The sequence below is a fragment of the Amphiura filiformis genome, chromosome 2 (assembly GCF_039555335.1).
Source record: "Amphiura filiformis chromosome 2, Afil_fr2py, whole genome shotgun sequence".
NCBI classification, from domain to species: Eukaryota; Metazoa; Echinodermata; class Ophiuroidea; order Amphilepidida; family Amphiuridae; genus Amphiura; species Amphiura filiformis.
Window position 1 is genome coordinate 88,369,430 of NC_092629.1, and position 12,823 is coordinate 88,382,252.

A 12,823-nucleotide genomic window follows, 5' to 3' on the forward strand; every position below is an offset into this window, starting at 1 on the left:
CTGACGACACAACACTCTCCGTCAGTGGTAAAGACCCCCAAGATATATCTGCTAAATTGTCTTCTGATCTTGATTCAATAATGAATTGGTTGAATGTTAATAAATTGTTTTTGAACTCTGATAAGACAAATGTTATGTTGATTGGAACTGCGAGTAAGTTAAGGAATGTTAATGAGAAAGATTTTTCTGTATTTGTTAATGGTAAACAGCTTGAAAGAGTAAGAAAGGCAAAATGCCTAGGTGTTGTTATTGATGATCAGTTAAAATGGCATGATCAAGTTAATAGTATTATTCAAAAGGTTTTCTGTAAGATTGGGCTATTAAGACGCCTGAAACCTTTCCTTGAAATTGATACATTAAATGTTATTTTTAAATCGTTTGTTCAGCCTATATTTGATTATTGCAATATCTCGTGGTATGGTCGTTTTAAAGATTTACAGTTCCAAACTTAATGTTCTTCATAAACGCTGTGCAAGAGTGATTTTGAGCGTGAGCAACTTAACTTCATCTGATTTCATGTTTAGAATTCTTGGTTGGGAACGACTTCACATTCGTAATGATTATTTTAAAGCACTAATGGTTTATAAATCTCTTAATGGCCTGGCGCCACATTATCTTGCAAAAATGTTTAACCATGTATGTACAACTCACAATGTTAACACACGACAGGCTGCTGCTGGTCAGTTGGCTTTGCCACCTTCAATACATGGATATGACTTACAATGTTTTAAATCATCGTTCAGTTACAGTGGTGTAAAATTATGGAACAAAATTGAAAATGATATTAGAAACTCAATCAATGTGCAAACTTTTAAACGGTACTACAAAAAAATATATTTTCACCAGTTTTAATTAAATAGTGTATAATGTAAATAACATCTTGAAATATATATGTTACTGAGTTATTATGGGTTTTATATGATGTTTTTTTTTATGGATCAATGTTCATTTAATAATGGCATGTGAGTTTTAATAATTATTGCAAACTGTACAAATGTATTTTCTTCAGATTTATATTCTTTTAATGTATCTTTTAATAACGGCTTGAGTTGTAAATTGTATAATTATATTCTTTGTAATTCTTTATAATTATATTCCTTTTATGTATTTTGCAGGGCCCCGTGCTAGACCAGCTTCGGCTGAATCGGGCTACCCTGGGTAAACATGTTGTAAATAAGTAAATAAATAAATAAATAAATCAGATAGCAACGTTTGCGCAGTATTTTTGTGGGAAAAGAAAGCACAGCAGACATCAAATTGCATGGATGAGTATACTCAATATCCATCTGTTTTAGATTATAAACAAAGACTGATCTACTCAAAAGTAATCAAATTGTATTTGAAGTATGCAAGTTCTAATTCTCTGACGACAAAGATAAAATTATAACAATAATATGTAATTTCATGCAAGGCAAAATACAAAAGCATCTGGAAATGTATTTACTTACAAACTATAATTTATTTATTTTAACTATACAGCTTATATACTGCGCCAAGAAAGTATCCTTACACTTGGAAAAATAATCATAATTTCAAACCTGAACCATATTGGAATAAATTTGTTTTTGTAATAGATGCACTAACTAATCTTGCACATTATGACACCACATTGACTCCAATGTGACCTCCAGAAGTAAAGTTACAAGCAATTGAATAGACGAAGGTCCCGTCTTAACTGTGACAAATTGGCCTATACAAGGCGCAAAAAGATTCCAACAAGCGCAATAAAGAGATTATACACAGTTTCTTCAATGAAACTTTATTTAAAGCAGTATTTATTTCAGTTTTTTACTTCTTTGTACTTTTCATAACTTGCATGCCCGCAATGTTATTTGTCAGCTCTTTTGTTTCAGTTTTCTTTTGTTCCTTTTGTTTTAAACCGGGGTTTTAAATTAAAGGCGCACACAAATTAGCCAATTACCACTCTCAAACCAAATGTCTAGTCCGTGGAGTTTTGAATAGGCCGGTGTGTCACTTTTAAAACTGGACCTTCGTCTAATCAAATGCTTGTAACTTTGCTTCTGGAAAATTTACCCCAATATGGTATAGTTTTGAAATTGTGATTAATTTTTCAAGTGTAAGGATACTTTCTTGGCGCAGTATATTATACATGTCGATAGTCCGACGTGTTATTAGTCTGGAAACCAAATACAAATATTGTGAATCCTAATCCTTACCCCAACCTTCACCTAAGCCCAAATCCTAACCCTAATAAAACTTCGGACTCTAACCCTTGCATAACCCTATGATCCCTAATCCTAATCCAAAATACCGTAAACCATAACTTGAACCACTTTTAGTTTGATGGGGATTTTTCATAATTAATCTTAATACTTCCTTGCATTAATTTGGTTCACACAGAATTTTTCAGGTTCAATTTGCACTTCAGATTGCTGTACCAATACTACTGTTTATTTCTCTTCGACCAACCTTGGTTTTAGATAGGGGGTGGGGGATACACCCAAACTGAAATATTTGAACCCATTAATCTGGACCATTAATCCTGGATAGTGTATGCATGCGCGTATTTCGGGGGGCTTTGGGGCGCCAGCCCCCCGGGGGCAATGTAGGGGGCGACAAAACCGAAGGGGCGGCAAAGAAGGCACGGGCAAAAACGAAGGGGGCGGCAAAAAGGAATTAGTAAATAAAAAAGGGCGGAAAAATTTGATAAAGCATAAAAATTTTAGAAAAAATGGTACTATACAGCCTGTCTCAAAAAAAATTGTGCAAGTGAAAAGCGCCCTCTGTGGCAATTAGAAAATACCTTTGTGACATAATGCTTATATCGACGTCAAGGACATAGTCTTAGCTCTCAAATGCCGTTTAGTCTGTTAAATTTGCTTGTTTTAATCTCGAGATATGCTTACTTAACAACGAAAGGGTAAAATCACAATTGTGCCACTTTTACTAGGGAAGGGGCTGTACAAAGTCATGTAAATCAATGATAGCAATCATAGCATCAAGTTTATCAAGAGAAATCAAAAGAATGCATCAATTACACAAGAATACAAAATTGTTTTTAATGTTTTATCATGATAAAGGTGTAATGATTCTCTTTTTCCATCTACGACAAATTAAACGATAAATAAATATTTCACATTCTGCTGTAAAATTAAATACATGTGCATGTCAATGATTTTACCATGGTAAATACTGTTCTTTATGTCATTCAATACATGTTAAAAGACAAACAAATATTACACACTTATGGGTTAATGAACTTTGACAAGGTCATGAAATTTGAGACAAAATAATGCACGCGCGCTGGTGTTTTTGCGTCTAATGCACGAGCCCCGAAGGGGGGAGTGCATTAGACGCATCAACACATCAGCTATCATTGATTTACATGTATATGTCAGCCCTATTCTCTAGTAAAAGTGGCACAATTGTGATTTCACCCTTTCGTTCTTAACTAAACATATCTCGAGATTAAAAAGAGCAAATTGAACAGAACAAACGGTATTTGAGAGCTAAGACTGTGCCCCTGACGTTGATGTAAGCATCATGTCACAACGGTATATTCTAATCGCCAAAGAGGGCGCTTTTCACTTGCACAATTTTTTTTGAGACAGGCTGTACATGAAAATGTGCTGCTTTTAGGGCGCTAGCGCCTGAAACCCCCTTTTTTTTTTTTTTTTTGGCTCTTCACTTTTTCAAACGACAGAGAAAAAAATTGGGTCAACCTTTTCGTGCTGTTGAGGAAGGTGCGGCAAAATTGAATTTTCTTCAGCCCCCCGGGGTTGGGGCGGCCACGGTACGCCACTGGTATGCTGCACACTCCCTGGCAGGCACAAAACGTGTTCGTAATAAGTCAGAATTGGGGAGTGTACAGCATTCACTATCCAGGAATAATGGTCCAGATAAATGGGTTCATAAAACATCAAGCAGCAATAAGTATGAACATTGATAAACTACCTGATATCAGTAGTAGATGAGCACATTGATACACTACCTGATATCAGTAGTAGATGTGCACATTGATAAACTACCTGATATCAGTTGTAGATGTGCACATTGATAAACTACCTGATATCAGCAGTATAGATACGAGCATTGTTAAACTACCTTAAATCAACAGAAGATGTGAACTTTGATAAACTACCATATATCAATAGTAGATGTGAGCATTTATAAACTCCCTGATGTTGCAGTAGATGTGCACATTGATAAACTACCTGATATCAGTAGTAGATGTGAACATTGATAAACTACCTGATATCAGTAGTAGATGTGCATACTGATAAACTACCTGACATCAATAGTAGATGTGCACATTGATAAACTACCTGATATCAGTAGTAGATGTGAACATTGATAAACTACCTGATATCAGTAGTAGATGTGCACATTGATAAACTACCTGACATCAATAGTAGATGTGCACATTGATAAACTACCTGATATCAGTAGATGTGCACATTGATAAACTACCTGACATCAATAGTAGATGTGAACATTGATAAACTACCTGACATCAATAGTAGATGTGCACATTGATAAACTACCTGACATCAATAGTAGATGTGCACATTGATAAACTACCTGATATCAGTAGTAGATGTGCACATTGATAAACTACCTGATATCAGTAGTAGATGTGCACATTGATAAACTACTTGACATCAATAGTAGATGTGCACATTGATAAACTACCTGATATCAGTAGTAGATGTGCACATTGATAAACTACCTGATAACAGTAGTAGATGTGAACATTGATAAACTACCTGATATCAGTAGTAGATGTGAACATTGATAAACTACCTGATATCAGTAGTAGATGTGCACATTGATAAACTACCTGACATCAATAGTAGATGTGCACATTGATAAACTACCTGATATCAGTAGTAGATGTGCACATTGATAAACTACCTGATATCAGTAGTAGATGTGAACATTGATAAACTACCTGACATCAATAGTAGATGTGCACATTGATAAACTACCTGATATCAGTAGTAGATGTGAACATTGATAAACTACCTGATATCAGTAGATGTGCATATTGATAAACTACCTGATATCAGTAGTAGATGTGAACATTGATAAACTACCTGATATCAGTAGTAGATGTGCACATTGATAAACTACCTGACATCAATAGTAGATGTGCACATTGATAAACTACCTGATATCAGTAGATGTGCACATTGATAAACTACCTGACATCAATAGATGTGAACATTGATAAACTACCTGACATCAATAGTAGATGTGCACATTGATAAACTACATGACATCAATAGTAGATGTGCACATTGATAAACTACCTGATAACAGTAGTAGATGTGAACATTGATAAACTACCTGATATCAGTAGTAGATGTGAACATTGATAAACTACCTGATATTAGTAGTAGATGTGCACATTGATAAACTACCTGACATCAATAGTAGATGTGCACATTGATAAACTACCTGATATCAGTAGTAGATGTGCACATTGATAAACTACCTGATATCAGTAGTAGATGTGAACATTGATAAACTACCTGACATCAATAGTAGATGTGCACATTGATAAACTACCTGATATCAGTAGTAGATGTGAACATTGATAAACTACCTGACATCAATAGTAGATGTGCACATTGATAAACTACCTGATATCAGTAGTAGATGTGAACATTGATAAACTACCTGATATCAGTAGTAGATGTGCACATTGATAAACTACCCGACATCAATAGTAGATGTGCACATTGATAAACTACCTGATATCAGTAGTAGATGTGCACATTGATAAACTACCTGATAACAGTAGTAGATGTGCACATTGATAAACTACCTGATATCAGTAGATGTGCACATTGATAAACTACCTGATATCAGTAGATGTGAACACTGATAAACTACCTGATATCAATAGTAGATGTGCACATTGATAAACTACCTGATATCAGTAGATGTGCACATTGATAAACTACCTGATATCAGTAGCTGTGAACATTGATAAACTACCTTATATCAGTAGATGTGCACATTGATAAACTACCTGATATCAGTAGATATGAACATTGATAAACCACCTTGATATCAGTAGATGTGCACATTGATAAACTACCTGATATCAGTAGATGTGAACATTGATAAACTACCTTGATATCAGTAGATGTGCACATTGATAAACTACCTGATATCAGTAGATGTGCACATTGATAAACTACCTTATATCAGTAGATGTGCACATTGATAAACTACCTGATATCACTAGTAGATGTGAACATTGATAAACTACCTGATATCAATAGTAGATGTGAACATTGATAAACTACCTGATAACAGTAGATGTGAACATTGATAAACTACCTGATATCAGTAGTAGATGTGCACATTGATAAACTACCTGATATCAGTAGATGTGCACATTGATAAACTACCTGATATCAGTAGTAGATGTGAACATTGATAAACTACCTGATATCAGTAGTAGATGTGAACATTGATAAACTACCTGACATCAGTAGTAGATGTGCACATTGATAAACTACCCGATATCAGTAGATGTGCACATTGAAAAACTACCTGATATCAGTAGTAGATGTGCACACTACCTGATATCAGTAGTAGATGTGCACATTGATAAACTACCTGATATCAGTAGATGTGAACATTGATCAACTACCTGATATCAGTAGTAGATGTGCACATTGATACACTACCTGATATCAGTAGTAGATGTGCACATTGATAAACTACCTGATATCAGTAGTAGATGTGAACATTGATAAACTACCCGATATCAGTAGATGTGCACATTGAAAAACTACCTGATATCAGTAGTAGATGTGCACACTACCTGATATCAGTAGTAGATGTGCATACTGATAAACTACCTGACATCAATAGTAGATGTGCACATTGATAAACTACCTGATATCAGTAGTAGATGTGAACATTGATAAACTACCTGATATCAGTAGTAGATGTGCACATTGATAAACTACCTGACATCAATAGTAGATGTGCACATTGATAAACTACCTGATATCAGTAGATGTGCACATTGATAAACTACCTGACATCAATAGTAGATGTGAACATTGATAAACTACCTGACATCAATAGTAGATGTGCACATTGATAAACTACCTGACATCAATAGTAGATGTGCACATTGATAAACTACCTGATATCAGTAGTAGATGTGCACATTGATAAACTACCTGATATCAGTAGTAGATGTGCACATTGATAAACTACCTGACATCAATAGTAGATGTGCACATTGATAAACTACCTGATATCAGTAGTAGATGTGCACATTGATAAACTACCTGATAACAGTAGTAGATGTGAACATTGATAAACTACCTGATATCAGTAGTAGATGTGAACATTGATAAACTACCTGATATCAGTAGTAGATGTGCACATTGATAAACTACCTGACATCAATAGTAGATGTGCACATTGATAAACTACCTGATATCAGTAGTAGATGTGCACATTGATAAACTACCTGATATCAGTAGTAGATGTGAACATTGATAAACTACCTGACATCAATAGTAGATGTGCACATTGATAAACTACCTGATATCAGTAGTAGATGTGAACATTGATAAACTACCTGATATCAGTAGATGTGCATATTGATAAACTACCTGATATCAGTAGTAGATGTGAACATTGATAAACTACCTGATATCAGTAGTAGATGTGCACATTGATAAACTACCTGACATCAATAGTAGATGTGCACATTGATAAACTACCTGATATCAGTAGATGTGCACATTGATAAACTACCTGACATCAATAGATGTGAACATTGATAAACTACCTGATATCAGTAGATGTGCACATTGATAAACTACCTGACATCAATAGTAGATGTGCACATTGATAAACTACCTGACATCAATAGTAGATGTGCACATTGATAAACTACCTGATAACAGTAGTAGATGTGAACATTGATAAACTACCTGATATCAGTAGTAGATGTGAACATTGATAAACTACCTGATATTAGTAGTAGATGTGCACATTGATAAACTACCTGACATCAATAGTAGATGTGCACATTGATAAACTACCTGATATCAGTAGTAGATGTGCACATTGATAAACTACCTGATATCAGTAGTAGATGTGAACATTGATAAACTACCTGACATCAATAGTAGATGTGCACATTGATAAACTACCTGATATCAGTAGTAGATGTGAACATTGATAAACTACCTGACATCAATAGTAGATGTGCACATTGATAAACTACCTGATATCAGTAGTAGATGTGAACATTGATAAACTACCTGATATCAGTAGTAGATGTGCACATTGATAAACTACCCGACATCAATAGTAGATGTGCACATTGATAAACTACCTGATATCAGTAGTAGATGTGCACATTGATAAACTACCTGATAACAGTAGTAGATGTGCACATTGATAAACTACCTGATATCAGTAGATGTGCACATTGATAAACTACCTGATATCAGTAGATGTGAACACTGATAAACTACCTGATATCAATAGTAGATGTGCACATTGATAAACTACCTGATATCAGTAGATGTGCACATTGATAAACTACCTGATATCAGTAGCTGTGAACATTGATAAACTACCTTATATCAGTAGATGTGCACATTGATAAACTACCTGACATCAATAGATGTGAACATTGATAAACTACCTGACATCAATAGTAGATGTGCACATTGATAAACTACATGACATCAATAGTAGATGTGCACATTGATAAACTACCTGATAACAGTAGTAGATGTGAACATTGATAAACTACCTGATATCAGTAGTAGATGTGAACATTGATAAACTACCTGATATTAGTAGTAGATGTGCACATTGATAAACTACCTGACATCAATAGTAGATGTGCACATTGATAAACTACCTGATATCAGTAGTAGATGTGCACATTGATAAACTACCTGATATCAGTAGTAGATGTGAACATTGATAAACTACCTGACATCAATAGTAGATGTGCACATTGATAAACTACCTGATATCAGTAGTAGATGTGAACATTGATAAACTACCTGACATCAATAGTAGATGTGCACATTGATAAACTACCTGATATCAGTAGTAGATGTGAACATTGATAAACTACCTGATATCAGTAGTAGATGTGCACATTGATAAACTACCCGACATCAATAGTAGATGTGCACATTGATAAACTACCTGATATCAGTAGTAGATGTGCACATTGATAAACTACCTGATAACAGTAGTAGATGTGCACATTGATAAACTACCTGATATCAGTAGATGTGCACATTGATAAACTACCTGATATCAGTAGATGTGAACACTGATAAACTACCTGATATCAATAGTAGATGTGCACATTGATAAACTACCTGATATCAGTAGATGTGCACATTGATAAACTACCTGATATCAGTAGCTGTGAACATTGATAAACTACCTTATATCAGTAGATGTGCACATTGATAAACTACCTGATATCAGTAGATATGAACATTGATAAACCACCTTGATATCAGTAGATGTGCACATTGATAAACTACCTGATATCAGTAGATGTGAACATTGATAAACTACCTTGATATCAGTAGATGTGCACATTGATAAACTACCTGATATCAGTAGATGTGCACATTGATAAACTACCTTATATCAGTAGATGTGCACATTGATAAACTACCTGATATCACTAGTAGATGTGAACATTGATAAACTACCTGATATCAATAGTAGATGTGAACATTGATAAACTACCTGATAACAGTAGATGTGAACATTGATAAACTACCTGATATCAGTAGTAGATGTGCACATTGATAAACTACCTGATATCAGTAGATGTGCACATTGATAAACTACCTGATATCAGTAGTAGATGTGAACATTGATAAACTACCTGATATCAGTAGTAGATGTGAACATTGATAAACTACCTGACATCAGTAGTAGATGTGCACATTGATAAACTACCCGATATCAGTAGATGTGCACATTGAAAAACTACCTGATATCAGTAGTAGATGTGCACACTACCTGATATCAGTAGTAGATGTGCACATTGATAAACTACCTGATATCAGTAGATGTGAACATTGATCAACTACCTGATATCAGTAGTAGATGTGCACATTGATACACTACCTGATATCAGTAGTAGATGTGCACATTGATAAACTACCTGATATCAGTAGTAGATGTGAACATTGATAAACTACCCGATATCAGTAGATGTGCACATTGAAAAACTACCTGATATCAGTAGTAGATGTGCACACTACCTGATATCAGTAGTAGATGTGCATACTGATAAACTACCTGACATCAATAGTAGATGTGCACATTGATAAACTACCTGATATCAGTAGTAGATGTGAACATTGATAAACTACCTGATATCAGTAGTAGATGTGCACATTGATAAACTACCTGACATCAATAGTAGATGTGCACATTGATAAACTACCTGATATCAGTAGATGTGCACATTGATAAACTACCTGACATCAATAGTAGATGTGAACATTGATAAACTACCTGACATCAATAGTAGATGTGCACATTGATAAACTACCTGACATCAATAGTAGATGTGCACATTGATAAACTACCTGATATCAGTAGTAGATGTGCACATTGATAAACTACCTGATATCAGTAGTAGATGTGCACATTGATAAACTACCTGACATCAATAGTAGATGTGCACATTGATAAACTACCTGATATCAGTAGTAGATGTGCACATTGATAAACTACCTGATAACAGTAGTAGATGTGAACATTGATAAACTACCTGATATCAGTAGTAGATGTGAACATTGATAAACTACCTGATATCAGTAGTAGATGTGCACATTGATAAACTACCTGACATCAATAGTAGATGTGCACATTGATAAACTACCTGATATCAGTAGTAGATGTGCACATTGATAAACTACCTGATATCAGTAGTAGATGTGAACATTGATAAACTACCTGACATCAATAGTAGATGTGCACATTGATAAACTACCTGATATCAGTAGTAGATGTGAACATTGATAAACTACCTGATATCAGTAGATGTGCATATTGATAAACTACCTGATATCAGTAGTAGATGTGAACATTGATAAACTACCTGATATCAGTAGTAGATGTGCACATTGATAAACTACCTGACATCAATAGTAGATGTGCACATTGATAAACTACCTGATATCAGTAGATGTGCACATTGATAAACTACCTGACATCAATAGATGTGAACATTGATAAACTACCTGATATCAGTAGATGTGCACATTGATAAACTACCTGACATCAATAGTAGATGTGCACATTGATAAACTACCTGACATCAATAGTAGATGTGCACATTGATAAACTACCTGATAACAGTAGTAGATGTGAACATTGATAAACTACCTGATATCAGTAGTAGATGTGAACATTGATAAACTACCTGATATTAGTAGTAGATGTGCACATTGATAAACTACCTGACATCAATAGTAGATGTGCACATTGATAAACTACCTGATATCAGTAGTAGATGTGCACATTGATAAACTACCTGATATCAGTAGTAGATGTGAACATTGATAAACTACCTGACATCAATAGTAGATGTGCACATTGATAAACTACCTGATATCAGTAGTAGATGTGAACATTGATAAACTACCTGACATCAATAGTAGATGTGCACATTGATAAACTACCTGATATCAGTAGTAGATGTGAACATTGATAAACTACCTGATATCAGTAGTAGATGTGCACATTGATAAACTACCCGACATCAATAGTAGATGTGCACATTGATAAACTACCTGATATCAGTAGTAGATGTGCACATTGATAAACTACCTGATAACAGTAGTAGATGTGCACATTGATAAACTACCTGATATCAGTAGATGTGCACATTGATAAACTACCTGATATCAGTAGATGTGAACACTGATAAACTACCTGATATCAATAGTAGATGTGCACATTGATAAACTACCTGATATCAGTAGATGTGCACATTGATAAACTACCTGATATCAGTAGCTGTGAACATTGATAAACTACCTTATATCAGTAGATGTGCACATTGATAAACTACCTGATATGAGTAGATATGAACATTGATAAACCACCTTGATATCAGTAGATGTGCACATTGATAAACTACCTGATATCAGTAGTAGATGTGAACATTGATAAACTACCTTGATATCAGTAGATGTGCACATTGATAAACTACCTGATATCAGTAGATGTGCACATTGATAAACTACCTTATATCAGTAGATGTGCACATTGATAAACTACCTGATATCACTAGTAGATGTGAACATTGATAAACTACCTGATATCAATAGTAGATGTGAACATTGATAAACTACCTGATAACAGTAGATGTGAACATTGATAAACTACCTGATATCAGTAGTAGATGTGCACATTGATAAACTACCTGATATCAGTAGATGTGCACATTGATAAACTACCTGATATCAGTAGTAGATGTGAACATTGATAAACTACCTGATATCAGTAGTAGATGTGAACATTGATAAACTACCTGACATCAGTAGTAGATGTGCACATTGATAAACTACCCGATATCAGTAGATGTGCACATTGAAAAACTACCTGATATCAGTAGTAGATGTGCACACTACCTGATATCAGTAGTAGATGTGCACATTGATAAACTACCTGATATCAGTAGATGTGAACATTGATCAACTACCTGATATCAGTAGTAGATGTGCACATTGATACACTACCTGATATCAGTAGTAGATGTGCACATTGATAAACTACCTGATATCAGTAGTAGATGTGAACATTGATAAACTAC